Source organism: Sciurus carolinensis, unplaced genomic scaffold (genome assembly GCF_902686445.1).
Source record: "Sciurus carolinensis unplaced genomic scaffold, mSciCar1.2, whole genome shotgun sequence".
Lineage (NCBI taxonomy): Eukaryota > Metazoa > Chordata > Mammalia > Rodentia > Sciuridae > Sciurus > Sciurus carolinensis.
In genome coordinates, this window is record NW_025920393.1 from 87,202 (window position 1) to 103,356 (window position 16,155).

Genomic DNA, 16,155 nt, shown 5'->3' on the forward strand with positions numbered 1-16,155 from the left:
AAGATCTCCCATGTTCCTGGATAGGCAGAATTAATATTGTCAAAATGGCCATACTACCAAAAGTGCTATACAGATTCAATGCAATTCGAATTAAAATCCCAATGATGTACCTTGCAGAAATAGAGCAAGCCATTATGAAATTCATCTGGAAGAATAAAAAACCTAGAATAGCTAAAGCAATCCTCAGTACCAAGAACGAAGCAGGGGTATTGCAATACCAGATCTTCAACTCTACTACAAATCAATAGTAACAAAAACAGCATGGTATTGGTTCCAAAATAGACAGGTAGATCAATGGTACAGAATAGAGGACATGGACACAAACCCAAATATATACAATTTTCTCATACTAGACAAAGGGTCCAAAAATATGCAATGGAGAAAAGATAGCCTCTTCAACAAATGGTGCTAGGAAAACTGGAAAACCATATGCAACAGAATGAAATTAAACCCATATTTCTCACCCTACACAAAATTCAACTCAAAATGGATCAAGGACCTCAGAATCAGACCAGAGACCCTGCATCTTATAGAAGAAAAAGTAGGTCCAAATCTTCAACTTGTTGGCTTAGGATGAGACTTCCTTAACAGGACTCCCATAGCACAAGAAATAAAAGCAAGAATCAACAACTGGGATAGATTCAAACTAAAAAGCTTTCTCTCAGCAAGGAAACTATCAATAATGTGAAGAGAGAGCCTACAGAGTGGGAGAATATCTTTGCCAACCATACTTCAGATAGAGCGCTAATTTCCAGAATCTATAAAGAACTCAAAAAACTCTACACGAAGAATACAAATAATCCAATCAACAAATGGGCTAAGGAAATGAACAGTAACTTCACAGAAGAAGATGTACAAGCAATCAACAGATATATGAAAAAATGTTCAACATCCCTAGTAATAAGAGAAATGCAAATCAAAACTACCCTAAGATTTCATCTCACCCCAATTAGAATGGCGATTATCAAGAACACAAGCAACAATAGGTGTTAGCGAGGATGTGGTGAAAAAGGAACACTCATACATTGCTGGTGGGGTTGCAAATTAGTGCAGCCACTCTGGAAAGCAGTGTGGAGATTCCTCAGAAAGCTTGGAATGGAAACACCATTTGACCCAGCTATCCCACTCCTTGGCCTATACCCAAAGGACTTAAAATCAGCATACTACAGAGATATTGCCACATCAATGTTCATTGCTGCTCAATTCACCATAGCCAGATTGTGAAACCAACCTAGATGCCCTTCAGTTGATGAATGGATAAAGAAACTGTGGCATATATATACAATGGAATATTACTCCGCAATGAAGAATGATAAAATTATGGCATTTGCAGGCAAATGGATGAAATTGGAGAATATCATGCTAAGTGAGATAAGCGAATCTCAAAAAACTAAAGGATGAATGATCTCGCTGATAAGCAGATGAGGACATATAATGGGGGGTGGGAGGGGTTAGCATTAGGTTTCGGGTTAAGTTTAGGGTTAGGGATAAGAAGTGTGGTAAGAATGAAGGAAAGAAGGACTGTATAGAGGAAAAAGAGGGGTGGGAGGGTGGGAGGAAGGGAAAAAAAATGAATCAAACATCATTGCCCTATGTAAACGTGTGATTACACAAATGGTATGCCTTGACTCCATGTACAAATAGAGAGACAACATGTATCCCATTTGTATACAATAATAATAAAAAAAGAAAAAGCAGAAATACTACTTGATAAAGTTAAAAAAAAAAGAAAGATGTTCATTATACTAAAGCAAACCAGGAAACAAAGACACTCACTAGAATATTAAAGTGTCTATTCAACTACCCTTTAGCACTTCTATAGCATGGAACACGTATCAAACATCAAGTAAAACTTTTATCAGAAGAAGATTGTGATTATGCTCTACTTTTAATTTTATTTTGCTTCCTTGTGGCCACTCATATCGAAATCATGATGCTGTCCTTTTATGTGCATTAGCACTTTATATAAAATGTATCTGCCAGATTTTTCCCAATAATGATAATAAATTTAAATTTATTGAGGATCTCCTTAGAATTTTTTTAAATGCTCTATGTAAACCACCATATTTTTTACAGAAATTTTTTTTTTTAATTTTTCTTTACTTGTGACTTGCTTTGGAGAACAAAAACTCTCATGTTTGTTTACTACACGCTGGCTTTGTAATTGGAGGTTTGAAGGAAACCATAGCTTTTTATGTTTTCATTTTATTCTACCTCAAGGTCAAAGGCATACACAGTCAAATCTCCTTACACTTTCAGTAAAAGAAACAGCTTAAAGAAGCCTATTTCTCAGTACATTAATATTCTAAAATATAGGTCATAGATGATAAGTGAAAACTATTTAAAAAAAGTTAGAAATTCTAACTTTTTATTCTTTCCTTCAATGTTATATCTCAGGTAGTGTCTTAAACAATCCCAAGTTGAATTATAATTTTAAACAACTGAATATTTTTACTTTCATTTACATGATAGGTTGTGGTTTTTTTTTTTTTTTTTTTCCTGTACTGGGGATCTAACTCAGGGTCTTGTGTTTGCGAGGTGAGCACTCTACCATCTGATCTGTCTCCCCAGCCCGGTTGTCTTGTTTTAGTGCATAAAATGTTGCTCTTTTCCCTTATGTACTAAAATGTAAAATTTAATCAATTTGATTTTATTGCCTCCTTAATATGTTTGCATTACTCTCGTCACTTATAATAACTGTCAATAACTGCTCTGAAAATTTTTTTAATTTCATTCTTTATTTTGATATTTATGTTCCTTTTTATGAATTGTAGGCCAGGTCAACTTGCAAAAAACCTAGGAAAAGCATTAATTGGATGTATGACAATATGTCCTCAAAGATTACCAAAAAACAAAAAACTATTACCACTGTCAATAGATTATTTTGGGTGTATGCATTAAGATATGACAAATTCTTGGAGTGATAGGTGTATATTTGAAATGATATAAAAGGATACTTATTGCTATTTGATATTGTAGCAAAATGTACAAACTGCTTAAAATATGTGAATTCAGATTCAATAGTGAACTCTTCTTCAGTGGACTACCTCATTGTTATTCTTGGACCAGTGCAACTGGCATCAATACAGAGCTTGCTACATACTCAGAAACCCAGATCCTGTCCCAGGACTAGTGACTCCATCTATGCACTAGCAACACATCCAATCCATGTTTGTGCTCATTTCAATTTGGGAAGCAATCATCTAACTCAGTATAACTTTCTCATCTGAGAAATACACAAAATATACAAATATATTTTTTATTTTAATTTTACATTTTAGTTCACAAAAGTATAGGATAGACACTTCTTTTGGACTTATGTGTTCCTCTTTCCTCAGAGTTACATAATACATTAGACAAGCAAGCTTTGTTAAAAAGTATTTTATTGAATCATTGAGGTTCCTCACCTTTTTCAGAACCAGTTATCTTAACACTCATTGGGTTAAGTTAAAACCTCTGTGAATGATCATATAGTCAAAGTGTCATTTATATGCTTATTCTTATTTTAGAAACCATTGACATTCATGGATGTGGCTATTGATTTCTCTCAAGAGGAATGAGGATGCCTGGACCAGGCTCAGCAGAAATTATACAGAGATGTGATGTTGGAGAACTACAGAAACCTGGTCTTTCTGAGTGAGTGAGATTCCCTTCAGAATCTTGATTCACTAACTGTATTGAATGTCCTTCCTTTGTAGAGTATCTCTTGGTAGGTCCACAGGTACAAATCAGTTTCAGATACATACTTTCATGGGAATATATTGGGAAATTGTTGATATGGACAGGAAAATATTATATTTCTTTTTATGTTTAACCTCATTCTTTCTTGATATGATGTACACCCCTCACTTCAGATTTGTAAAAGAAATTTTACAGTATAATATATTGTGACATACCCCTTAAGTCCAGTGTACTTTCTTATCTTTGATTCATTCCCTTTACAGTTGATAGTTGGAAATTGTACTCTGGTTTTGAAGAGTGATTTTTTTTTTTTTATATTCTATTGAGTCTATCAGGAAACAATATTTGGAGAAATAATTTTCCAGAATCTGGTCTTACTCTAATGAACACAGTAGTAGGACATAAATGTCAGTAACTACATGGAGGATTCCCATCAGTCATTCCATTTTCCTGTAAACAATCCTCACTGTCTCCAAGCCATTCCTTGTCACCTATATGGACCAAAGGAAAGATCCATGGAATCTAAAGAGACAAGAGACAGTAGCTGTTTTAAACAGGTTTTTATTTTTTTCTGCTGCTGTGACCAAAAGATCTGAAAAGATAATTTTAAGGAGAAAAAGTTTACTTGTGGCTCATGATTTCAAAGGTCCTTGTCCATAAACAGCCAGCTCCATTTCTTGGGGCTTCACAGGAGGCTGAACATCATGCTGAAAGGGTTTGGTGGAGGAACGTGGTTCACATGATGATAGCAAGTTGAGAGGCAGACTCCAGAGACAAGATACAGAGACAAAATACATACCCTAGAGGTGTGCCTCCAATGACCCATTTCTTCCAGCCAACCCTACCAGACCACAGCTACCTAGAGCTCAGTTAATTTTATCCAAGGATCAATTCTCTGGTTGGGTTAATGCTCTCATAACCCAATCACTTCACCCCCAACCCTTTCACATCATCTCACACATGAGCATTTGGGGATATTTCACATCCAAAATATAAGAGCAGCCATATAGACAGGTCAGTAGATATGAATAAAACCAAAGATTACTGAAGATAGGTCCCAAGGTGAAGGAGGAAACCACACTTCAATATGTTAATTGAGAAATTAATCCAACAGAAATGAATTTCAGAAACCTAGTTTTATCTGTCTTGCAGTCATAAAAGGGCATGCCCCTAACTATGCTTATCATAATTTCAAATCCTTTTAGGGTTCTTCTTTCCCTTAGTGATCCCTGAGTATATTCAAAGCAACAGCTAAAGTACCCCCCTTTGTCTATTAGAATCTGCATGGTCTGACATTTCTATTGATTTTGAAGGCCACTAGAATACCTGTTTACATTTGTGAATGTCTGTAGGTTAAATCATTGCAATATATTAATATCCTAAAACAGTTTCTCTAATATGATTTAAATATTTATTCACTTAAATTTTTACCTCAGGACTCTTTACTAATCTGGGTTTTCTGTTAATATTCTCTGCCATGTAATGAATGTTTCCTTCTCACATTTCCAGTTCTTTGTGAGTGCATAGTTATGATTGAAAATTAGTATTGTAAACAAGATTTTTAAAATAATATGGTTATTGATGATTTTATGGATTAAATTTTCTGTTATTCTGGTACCCATTTGTGTTCCATTGTTTAGAATAGGTTGAGACGTAGGTTTCCTCCCATCAATGAATAATGTGTTTATTTTTATAATGTATACATTATGATTGAATGTAAATTGCCTACTTCACATTTTTGAACAATGTAAGTTGAAATATGCATGAAGCATGTGCCTGTTCTCTTAGAATTACATGTTTTACTTGCTTTTATAAATATTGCTCCTGTTTTGTTTATGATTCTGTACTATATTTTGTTTCTTTTCTCCATCTTGGTATTTGTATAGTTTATCTAATTAAAATATGTGGATATATGTACATGTATTAAGGTTTGTACTCAGGGGTACTCTAATCCTTAGTTACATTTGTAGATGGGGGAGGACAAGGGATGAATGGAAAAACTTTGGATTGTGTAGGGGAAAATGAGGAGAGAGGAGGGGCAGTGGAAAGGAAAGATGTTGGAAAGAGACAAACATCATTACCTATGTACATATATGATTACATGAATGTTGTGACTCTTCATCATGTACAACCAGAGAAATAAATAGTTATACTCCACTTGTGTACAATGAGTCAAAATTTATTATTCTGTCATGTATAACTCAATAGAGCATACAATAAAAAGATGCTCTAAAGTGGAAAAAAAACTATTTCAGAGCAGGGTGTGGTGGTACATGCCTCTGATCCCAGTGGCTTGGGAGGCTGAGGCAGGAGGATTGTAAGTCTCTGCCTATCTCAGGAATATAGAGAGGCTCTAAGCAACTTAGCCAAACCCTGTCCCTAAATACAGTATAAAAACTGGCTGGAAGATGAAAAGCACCACTGGGTTAAATTTCTGATACACACACACACACACACACACACACAGAGAGAGAGAGAGAGAGAGAGAGAAAATATCCATCTCAATTACACCTTGTAACCAATAAAATAAAAATAATGTTCCAGATATCTGACAAAATTTATGGTAATTCAGCAGGACACTTAAGGTATTTGAGGAATGCATTTAAAACAAGTAATTGTGTTTGATACCATAAACATTTGTTGATATTAAGAATAACTAGTATTTGGCTTTTGGCATAGCCCCACATATTTCTCTATTTTCTTAGCAATATAACCCTTCTCCCTGTGCTTTATCCATTTCTGAATTTCAGTGGTTACTAACACTATCAACCAGAGACAGAAATCAGGGTCTGTGAATCAGTTCTGGCCAGCTCAGCTCCTCTGGGTCTTCACCATAGATGGACACAACCAGAGCAACTAAACGCAGCAAAGATGTTCCATTTTTGAGGTAGAAATGAGAGTCCTGGGGGGATGGCATGCATGGTTTCCACCTACTCTTGGCTAAGCTACAAACTACAGAAGCTGCAGAAAATACTTATATGAGAAGTCATGGCCCATATAACTTCTTTGGTGGATTTGTGCTCAATAATGAAAACAGATCTGCAAATTCAAGCTTGACTTGAATGAGAGAAGTGGAGGAATGAACTAAAATGGGAGATTAAGTGAGGATCCACAGTTACTGAGGGAAGGTACAATCATCTGAATGCACAGAAATCTGGCTCACTCAAGAAGGAGGCCTCTTTAACATGTCTCATGCCCAATTATAGAAATCCCATTAGTCATGAATTATTTCTTTACTTCCTGATTTTCTTTCCCCCTTCTGTCTTTTCTCCCACCCTGTTCACTCCCTACCTTTTATTCTAGAACTAGATTTTCCAGTTCAATCTCCATATTTTCTTCTCTTGACCAAGGTAATTAGAACTAAAATCTTACTGTGAGCTACGTAAATTGTTCATGGGTGCCATTACTCTTCTCTGTTTTTAGTAGATACATCTCACAAATATATCATCTAAATATATTTCCAATAAAGGCATTAAATAATGTTCTTAGTACACTTTATGATATGTCCCTCCCATTTGGGTACATGTGAGGCCATCAATTCATTTGTTTTGATGGGTAGCCAATTAAAACCACAGGGTTATTATGTTGGAAAATGAGAAGCATAATCAAAAAGTTTTTTACCAGATGGTGCTTGTTTATTATATTCTGAAAATGGAAAACTTTCCTCTTTTCCAATGGGGAATTCCTTTCCACCTACAGCAAGACAGGTCTTGTCAAACATTAGATACAATAACAAGATTAACAGTCTAGTGAGACACTTTGTCATTATAAAGAGTAAGATAATTCGAATAGCACTAGGATAAGATAGTCAAAGCAATTCTAGCACCTGTCACAAAATAAAAACTAGCTTTAATCTGATTACCAAGGGGTATGGAAAAGTATTTGAGATATTAGTAAGTAACATTCCATGTGCATGAAATTGGTCCTACAAATCACTTCAACCATGATTCTTCACAATTAACTACCATTATCTACAAGTCACTGTCAAGCAGTCCTCAAGCTGCAATATGTTCACTGACAGGACCAGAAAGTTCACAATTGCAGCTTTCCTACCGCTGAGGAGGATACAACAAGCCTAAATGGGAATTTGACAGTTTATTACCATCATAAGCAGCAAAGAGAAGCATGATGTCAGCTCTGCAGGCATCTAGTCCCACAGGATGAGATCACACAATAGCCACAGGTGGTGGTTTATTCTGCCACTTAGAAGCTGATTCTGCAGTACAGCCAAGTAGTGAACGTACATACACTTTCATAAAAGCTGAAAAGATGTTTATCACAAATGTTTTTTATTGTTGAAAAAAATTCCTCATAATTTAGTTTTTTAAATTTTTAATGCAAACTGTAATTGGTAATAGTTCATATTGTTTATATATTTGAAGTAATCCATGCTTCCCTTTTCACATGATTCTGTTGCATATACACTCTATTGAAAACTACCAAATATACTCCTACAGTTTGGAGTTATTACTGAATTTATTTCTTGTAATTTCTCAATATACATCAGAGCTTTTGGCTGCCACATGAGAGTGGTCTGGAGTTTGGGTGTTCTGTTTCTCTATTTGTTGTCTTTGGCTACAGGTATAAGGAAGTTGTTGATAGTTTGGATCTTCATCAGCCTCAAATATTTATATGGTCAAGGCTTGGTTTCTAATATGGAGCTATTGGGATGTGAGGGAGCCTATAAGTGGTGAGACCTAGGACCTGAGGATTTGGCTCAGTGGTACAGTGCTTGCCTAGCATGTTCATTGACCTGGATTCTATCCTGACTACCATAGAAAGAAAAACAGAGAAGGGGAGAGATGAAACCCAGTACATCATTGAGAACATACTCTAGTGGGATCATTAGAGTACCACCCTTTTATCTGTTATTCTCTGAAATTTTTCTCCATTGTACACTTCCACCACCCCAAAACAACATGATCAAAAATTGATAAACCAAAACAACCAAAGCTGTGAATCAAAATAAACCTTACTATATCTGTAAGTTTTTAATCTCAATTATTTATTATACAGACTCAAAACTGACTAACAGGACTTATTTAGTATTGAGTCATTTGTTAAATGTGGCTCTGGTTAGGCAGCATGATGGCCCACACTGATAAATCTAGTTTCTCAGGAGGCTAAGGTTAGAGAATCACTTGAATCCCAGAAAATGTACCAAAACCCTGTCTAAAACACACACACACACACAACACACACACACACACACACACACACACACACACGCGCACAGATACACTCATGTACACACACCTAACTGATTTAAAATCTTGGTTCATATTCAATAAAAGTCATTAATTTTTTGTTAAGCTAACATGTTGTCTGATCCCTGTCTGCTTCCTTTCTTGGTGACCTCATTTGCTGAGGATAATGTAAAATTTCATGTCAAGTCCTTCAGGTCAATGAATGAAATAAAAAAAAAAACTAAGAGAAAACATCAGAGTTCTGGTTATCACAGGAAGAGACTGAAGGGATACTTGTAGCAACACTGGACATCCTGGAGGAACACAGGAAGGCATTAATTCTCCTTTTTGGCATGTCCTTTGTCATCTTTGAGGAACCCTGGAGACTTGGGTGCATTCACCTAGGTCTGAACCTTTACTATTTTACTTTGAGCTCCCTGATCTCTTTTGCTTTTTAGGTACCATGGGTTACTTTATGCTATGAGGAGAAAGTTCACCTCTGGACTTGTTGAGTTTGTTGAGTCACTAGGAAGGGTAGCACTATTTAAAGTAACTAATGGGTTGGGGTGATTAGTTCATCCAATGTAAGTTCATTGGATTAGACAAAGGAAAATGAAGGGAAAGTAGGGGAATGGAAAACAAAAAGACAAAAGAATGAATGGAAATAACTTCCTATGTTCATATTTGAATACATGACCAGAGAAAATTAACAGGTACAACCACAAGAATGGAAAGTCATAATCCATGTATGCATGATATGTCAAAATATATTCTACTGTCATGTATATCTAAAAGGAACAAATAAAAATTAAAATGTAAGGTAACAGCAGTTGCACTAAATGGTCATTACTACAGAGGGAGAATTCTGACTTCCTATTCTGTTTCTTGGCGTGGTTTGTTGAGAAAAATTTCAAGATGGCTGTCAGATCAATTAGGAAGTGCATGGCATATTTGTTGTCAAAAATTGTTGGCTAGGTTGCTCAGGGGAATCTGGTATGCAGGGCCATATCTTGGTGGCATGGGCATTAGGGAGCTACTCAATCTCTAATCACTGAGGACAGAGATCTCATGGAAGGTAGGGAGGTACCAGTAATGCTGGTTAGCAATGAGGTGTCCACCAATCTGTGAATAGATGTATTCACAATGAGCTGCACTGTAGGAATAATGGGCAGACCATCACCATGGCATTGCCCATTTGGGCCTCAGTTCTGGGGGAAGAGGGACAGGATTAAGTCCAGCAATAAAAGGAAAGCGGCTAATAAACATGTAAGCACATAAACATGTTGCTATGGGAAACAGCTGGACTAAAATGCCACATCACTGAATCCAGGAATAAATGAGAAATAATAGACCATGAAAACCTTAAAGTTTGCTGGAGATTCAGGGAAAATGGGAAGACTGAACATCTGAAGAAGGGGAAACTTGGTGTGGTGAACTTAATCTGTAAGTCACTATGACAGTGGCTACTCAACAGTATGATCTTTGTCAATAGTTATAGAATTATAAAATGAGTAGTCTATTTAATAGTGATATATCAACATCAGTATTATTATGTCAGTCCAATAATTATAATAAATGTTACAGAAATGCAAGATGTAAATTATAGAGAAAACTCTAGTGAATAGACACTCGGGAACTCTGCATTATATCCTGTCTTTTTGTTCATGTGACTCTGATCTAAAAAAATGTTGAACTGAAACAAGAAGAATATTGTCAGGAATTTTCACAGCCTCAGTCATACCCTCTGCAGAATGAGCCCTCACCCAAAGAACACAGACACCTTAGTACTGATTATTAATGATGCAAAAGCAATCATCCTAATTTTTACTGAATTTCCCTTTGAACTTTTTATGGCCTTTTTCTATCAGTTGGTCAAAGAAATTAATCTTTTCTATTTTCACACATTTTAATGAGATACACAAACTTCTTAGGAAGGAAACAAGTTCCTTATGTCCACTTGGATGATCAACCATCCAATTAGACATCTCCCAGTATTATAATTAGTAATTCCTTAAGTAGTGAAAAAAATGTGGCCCAAAGTGATTTTACTACACTCAGGCTTGAGGAGAAATTGGCCTGAAGTGGTCCTAAAATATACTCCAGTTAGTGGGCAGGCATGCTTGCACATGTATTCAATGCCAGAATCTCAGGAAGCTGAGACAGGAGGATTCTGAGTTTAAGACCACCTTCAGCAATGTGGTGAGGCCCTAAGAAACTTAGAGAGACCCTGTCTATTAATAAAAGATAAAAAGTGCTGGGGCTGGGGCTCAGTGCTTAAGCATTTCTAAGTTCAATCCCTGGTAGCAAACAAGATAAAAGGTATAGCTTCTCTTGTGTCAGATTGGCTCATACACAGGGTAAGCAGCTCAGAGTCAAGATTGACACTTCCAGAATTGGGTGGAAGCAAGTTTGTGGCAAGCAGACTGTAAACTCATTTATTACAAGGACAGCTACACATTTTATACGTTTCTTTCCCAATCACAATGCACCACAGGGAATAAGACCACCATGTTCCTACACGGGTTCCCTTGGTAACACTGAGTCAATTTGGGGGAGTTGTGTACTTTCCTAGGTGGCCAAGGAGGAATGCTCCTCCCTGCAGGTTTACACATTTGAGATGTTCTCTGCTGCTGGCCAAGAACTAGGATTTCTCCCCAAAAAATGGGATGAAAGATGGTGGGTGAGAAGTGAAGCAGTATTTCTTATAGCTCAGCTACTCAGTGGGAATACTGCTTCTCCCTGAGGTGGATGAAAATGGGGTGCACTAATATTCAATATTGGGCAAAGAGTGTGAGAAAATTAGTTTGAGTACATTAAATGAGAAAAAGGGACAAAATTAGAGAAAGCTCCTTTGCAGAAAGTGTGGAATTGCCACACAGGATAGAAAATGGTGAAAAATTCTAGAAACAGGTTTAATGAAGAAATTCCTGAGTCTAAATGGTCACACACCCTAGCCAATACAGAGGATGTTTGATTCCTGAAGTGGGTCCACAGAAGACACAATGAACTCAGAAATCATCTGTGGGAAGCTGGGCCATGTGCCAGGCAACATCTTGCGATTACCATGCACCAGTGCAAAAGCAATTTTGAAGTCAGATTTGGAAGTCTATAAGTGGGTCAGCATGACTTCATCTGAGACTAGCAAATACTTAACTGAGTCCAGCAAACCAGGGGAAAATCAGACCCACCTCTTTCCCACTGTTCCATCTGGCAGCTCGCAGGTGTAAGATATGGAAAATAACAAACCCTGAATATTGTAACCTGGGAAAAGGGAGTGTGGAGGAGGGCCACATATTGATGGCATTGATTCATTTTCATGTATTCTTTTCCACTGACAGGACAATCCTTAGAAAGGAAGTGACCATCATCTAGTGGCAAGACAAGTCCTGGGAAGGAGACATCCATCAAGCCTAAAATGACAGTCTCTGAGAGGAATCCAAACCATTGATCCTTCCCCAAAATAAATTTGTTCCCAGCTACAGTACAATGGAACCCTGAAGGGAAACAGATAAGCACTGTATGGTGACCACAGACCCTCCATTATTCCCCAAGTAAAAATATTGCCCTGTGAAACAAACTTCATATTCTCAAAAACCTGTTTCCTGCATGCCCAAACTGAAAAGCTGTCTCCATAAGTCACTTCTCAGTGTAACCTATGTAAGCACAGACTCCCACTTTGACCAGTGGCTCATTTTCCTCCAAGAAAGTGGGTCCATCAGAGGATGCACCTTTTCCTCATTTAATGTACTTCATCATTGATTTCATTGATGAGTAAATGCTGTGCTTATACAAGAAGTTTGCAACTGGCTCAGACACTCTGTGCTAACATTATGATTCCCAGACCAGGAAACAGAAAAAGTTATATTTAGTCATTCCCTGTATCTCAAAAGCCAATTCCCTCTCCCCAGAGTCAAAGTTAAATGACTGATGAGTCCTGAAAGTGACCATCAAACATCCAGCACTTCTGTGGCTTTCTGAAAGTTGGGGGCCACCACAGCAACAACTTAAACTATGTCTGAATCCCAAAACTCACTGTGCCAACCCTCTTTGTAGAATGTAGTCCCTTTATGTCCTCTGAAGTGCACTCTAGCTGAGCAACTGCCAGGTTTTGTGTGAGAGAAATTTGGTGTGTGTGAGAGAGGGGGACCTAAGGAAAGTTAAGGCAGCTTTCCAGGATCATTCTCTGCTGTTGCATGAAGGTCTTATGTCTCACATCTTGTTCTGACCGCCCACAGGGGTACCAAATATCAACCAGCTACTACATTAGTGTAGCTCTATGCCACATGGAAAGTGCAAGGTTTTGTGGCAAATTTTTTATTGGCATTAAAGTTGTCCTATTTCTATTTCCTCTGCTCCTGAATCTACTCTTCCCTACACACTCAGCAACCTCATAAATCAAAGACATCTGCCATTCTGTTCCTGCCTGCAAGAATGGCCTCCCCATTCTTCCCAGAAAGGTAAAACTCCATCTATCTGGGCTTCCAGCAGATAAGTACTTACCCTTTAGCTAGCCAGCATTCTGGGTTTTCCCTGCCATTAAGATTAGGTGAAGAATTTCCCCTAATCCCCAGTGGAAAAAGTCCAGTCCAGTGACTGGCACACCTGTGGCATATGAATCCAGACAATTGTCTGCCCTGAAATCATCAATTCCATTGAGCCTCTCCAAACATGGGAGTTACCCAGTCATTTCCCAGAGACACCAAGTTGAACTTTCTCTTTACTAATTTTAAGAACTCTACTCCCAAATTGACCTCAAAATTCATCATCTCATCAGACTCACAACAGAACTTAAGCTATACTGCAAATTAGATAACAAGCACACATGTCACAAGAACAGAATTCTTGATAAAGAAATTCTCCAAGCTTTGGGAAAATATTTAATACACAATGGCAAATGTTTTGAGGTTCCCTAACTTCAACCTTTGTTTTTCCTTCACTCCATTACCAAATATACAACCCTACACCTTCACACTTTTCCTGATACTCTCTCTCTGACCAATTTATCAGTGGGTCTGCACTTGATAACATAAAAAGCATAAATAGTTAGAAAAGGGCACAAATTCTTTACAGAAGCAATTTTTAGATACTGCTTTGAAGACCTGTAACAAAAAGAAAGATGAGGCCTATGATCACCCACTGCCCACAGGGACAATCACAACGCGTACACTCTTCTTGATCACAGGAACCAAAAGGAGTCTATTCTGCAAGTCTCAGACTTATATCAAGAACATAAGCCTATCAGAGAGTAGACTACCAGGAAAGTCAGCCTATCAAGGAACAGTCTCCAGGCAGATACCAGGATCACCTCATGTACAACAGTCAACCAGAGTTACTTCCTAAAACTTGTTTATGAGTGCAGCTATGTCTGGCAAGCTGCCAGGCACCATCTTAGAGATCAGGCCAGGGTGCGACTCTGGGGCCCTCAGAGCCCGCCCCTGACAGAGGCCAAACAGGAAAAAGAAACTCATCTTAAACTAAACACCAATTCTGAGCCTCAGCCATCCATGGGCCTAAAAAAGTCACTACTGTTCTTGTTCCCACAGTCCCTCTAATATACCCCCTGAGCCCTGTTTCTGATGTGGGTGGACTGTACATTGGGCAAAATCTTGCTATATCTCAAGACCCCCATCAAGCCACATCCCCATTGCCAGCAATGGGGATGCTGGAAAGCAGACTGTTCCTAGGGAAAAACAACCCTTCCTCAAATACATCTGGGGAGCTCTGCATTAAAGGGATGGTGAGGAAAAAAGCACCAGGTTAATATTACACTTCTGAAGATATTTTAAGGGTAGAATTATCTGGTAAATGTTCTCCCTTACTTAAAATAATTATCAAAAGTGTAATTGGTATTTTACATTCTGAGTGAGGCCTCAGCCTCAAGTCATATGAAAAGGAACCATATTAAAATCCCCTACCCTCAACTTACACAGCAGCCTCATCCGGAGAAGTAATTGGAGATGTTTCTTAATTGTCTGCACCCAAATCTGGCTAGCCTGATTACCAACCAAGGACAAAAAGTTGAAAGCCCTAGGCATCAATTTCTCTAGCCAGACCATGCTGAAGCTTGCATTGGAATGTAGACATCAGAGGCCGGCAGACTCAGCCAGAGACTGATCTGAGACTGAAGGAGCAAAACTGTCAGTTTCACTTCTCTCTGGCTTGGGTCTTTCACTCTTTCTCTCCCTCTTTCTCCATCTCTCATTCTCTCCTGCTGCTTTACTAAAATAATTGATGGCCATGCCATTTTTTTCTCTATGGTTTTTGTTAATTTCTATATACTCACACACACACACACACACACACACACACACACACACACAAACGCACGCACATACATACATATATATTGATTTGAATCTGGCACACCTAGGTTAATGTATTTTTTTTATCAGAACTGTCTTATCCAAGTATAAAGTTTTTATTTTTACACTCTGCTTTGCTCAGAAACCAATTTGCAAAAGTTAGTTCTCAATCTGATAGATTTTAAAAGACAATAAGGCCTTTGTCTGTACAGGTTCAGGGCAGTCAAGGACCAGAAGAGTGAGCACAGTCATAGGGAAAATAAAGATCTTCTGTTGGAATGGCTTAGGAACACTCTGCAACCTCTCTGCCCTTGAGGGCTGGAGACATTATCTTATTAGAAAAACATTTGGTACTAGTGGACTCTGAGTAGCAAGCAAGTTATTTGATCTGAACATACAGAAAGTTAACTGCACTAATGTAACCTAATGTAACTGTATATAACCCTGGAATATTCTTCATATTAACAAACTGAACTGACATTTTTACCTCCTATTGCTTTCCATGCAACCCTGGATGAATGCCTTTCCTTATTTTGTCAAGTCTTTCATGCTCCTTCTTCTATAATCTCCATTCCACTTTCCAATGGGATTATTGTCTATACTGATGGAGGAAAACATTGTGGTGTGATGTTTATATTAATTGATAAAAATTGACTGATTATTACACATTGTCTCAATCTTCTCCTCAGTTAGCAGTATTAACTGCAATTATTTTGGCTCTTTGTATATTCCCCTACACTTTAAACATCATTGCAGACTCTCAGTATGTAGCCAAACTGATGCCACATATTTCCTCTGCAATGTTGTCACCTCATTTGGATTCCTGTTTATCACTCCTTAATATCTTTTGTAGGATCATATGGCCTCAATATTTCTTGCTCACATATATAGTCACACTAAAATTCCTGGACTGCTCACTGAAGGAAATATTTGTGCTGATACTGCTATAAAATCACTTTATCCTCTTTTAAGATGCAATGGAGTAC

At 37.6% G+C, this 16,155-nt stretch overlaps 1 pseudogene; it reads left to right on the forward strand.

Annotated features, from left to right (window-relative positions):
- The first annotated feature begins 3,509 nt into the window (after positions 1-3,509).
- Positions 3,510-4,238, forward strand: LOC124975677 (putative zinc finger protein 56; annotated as a pseudogene).
- The last annotated feature ends 11,917 nt before the right edge of the window (positions 4,239-16,155 follow it).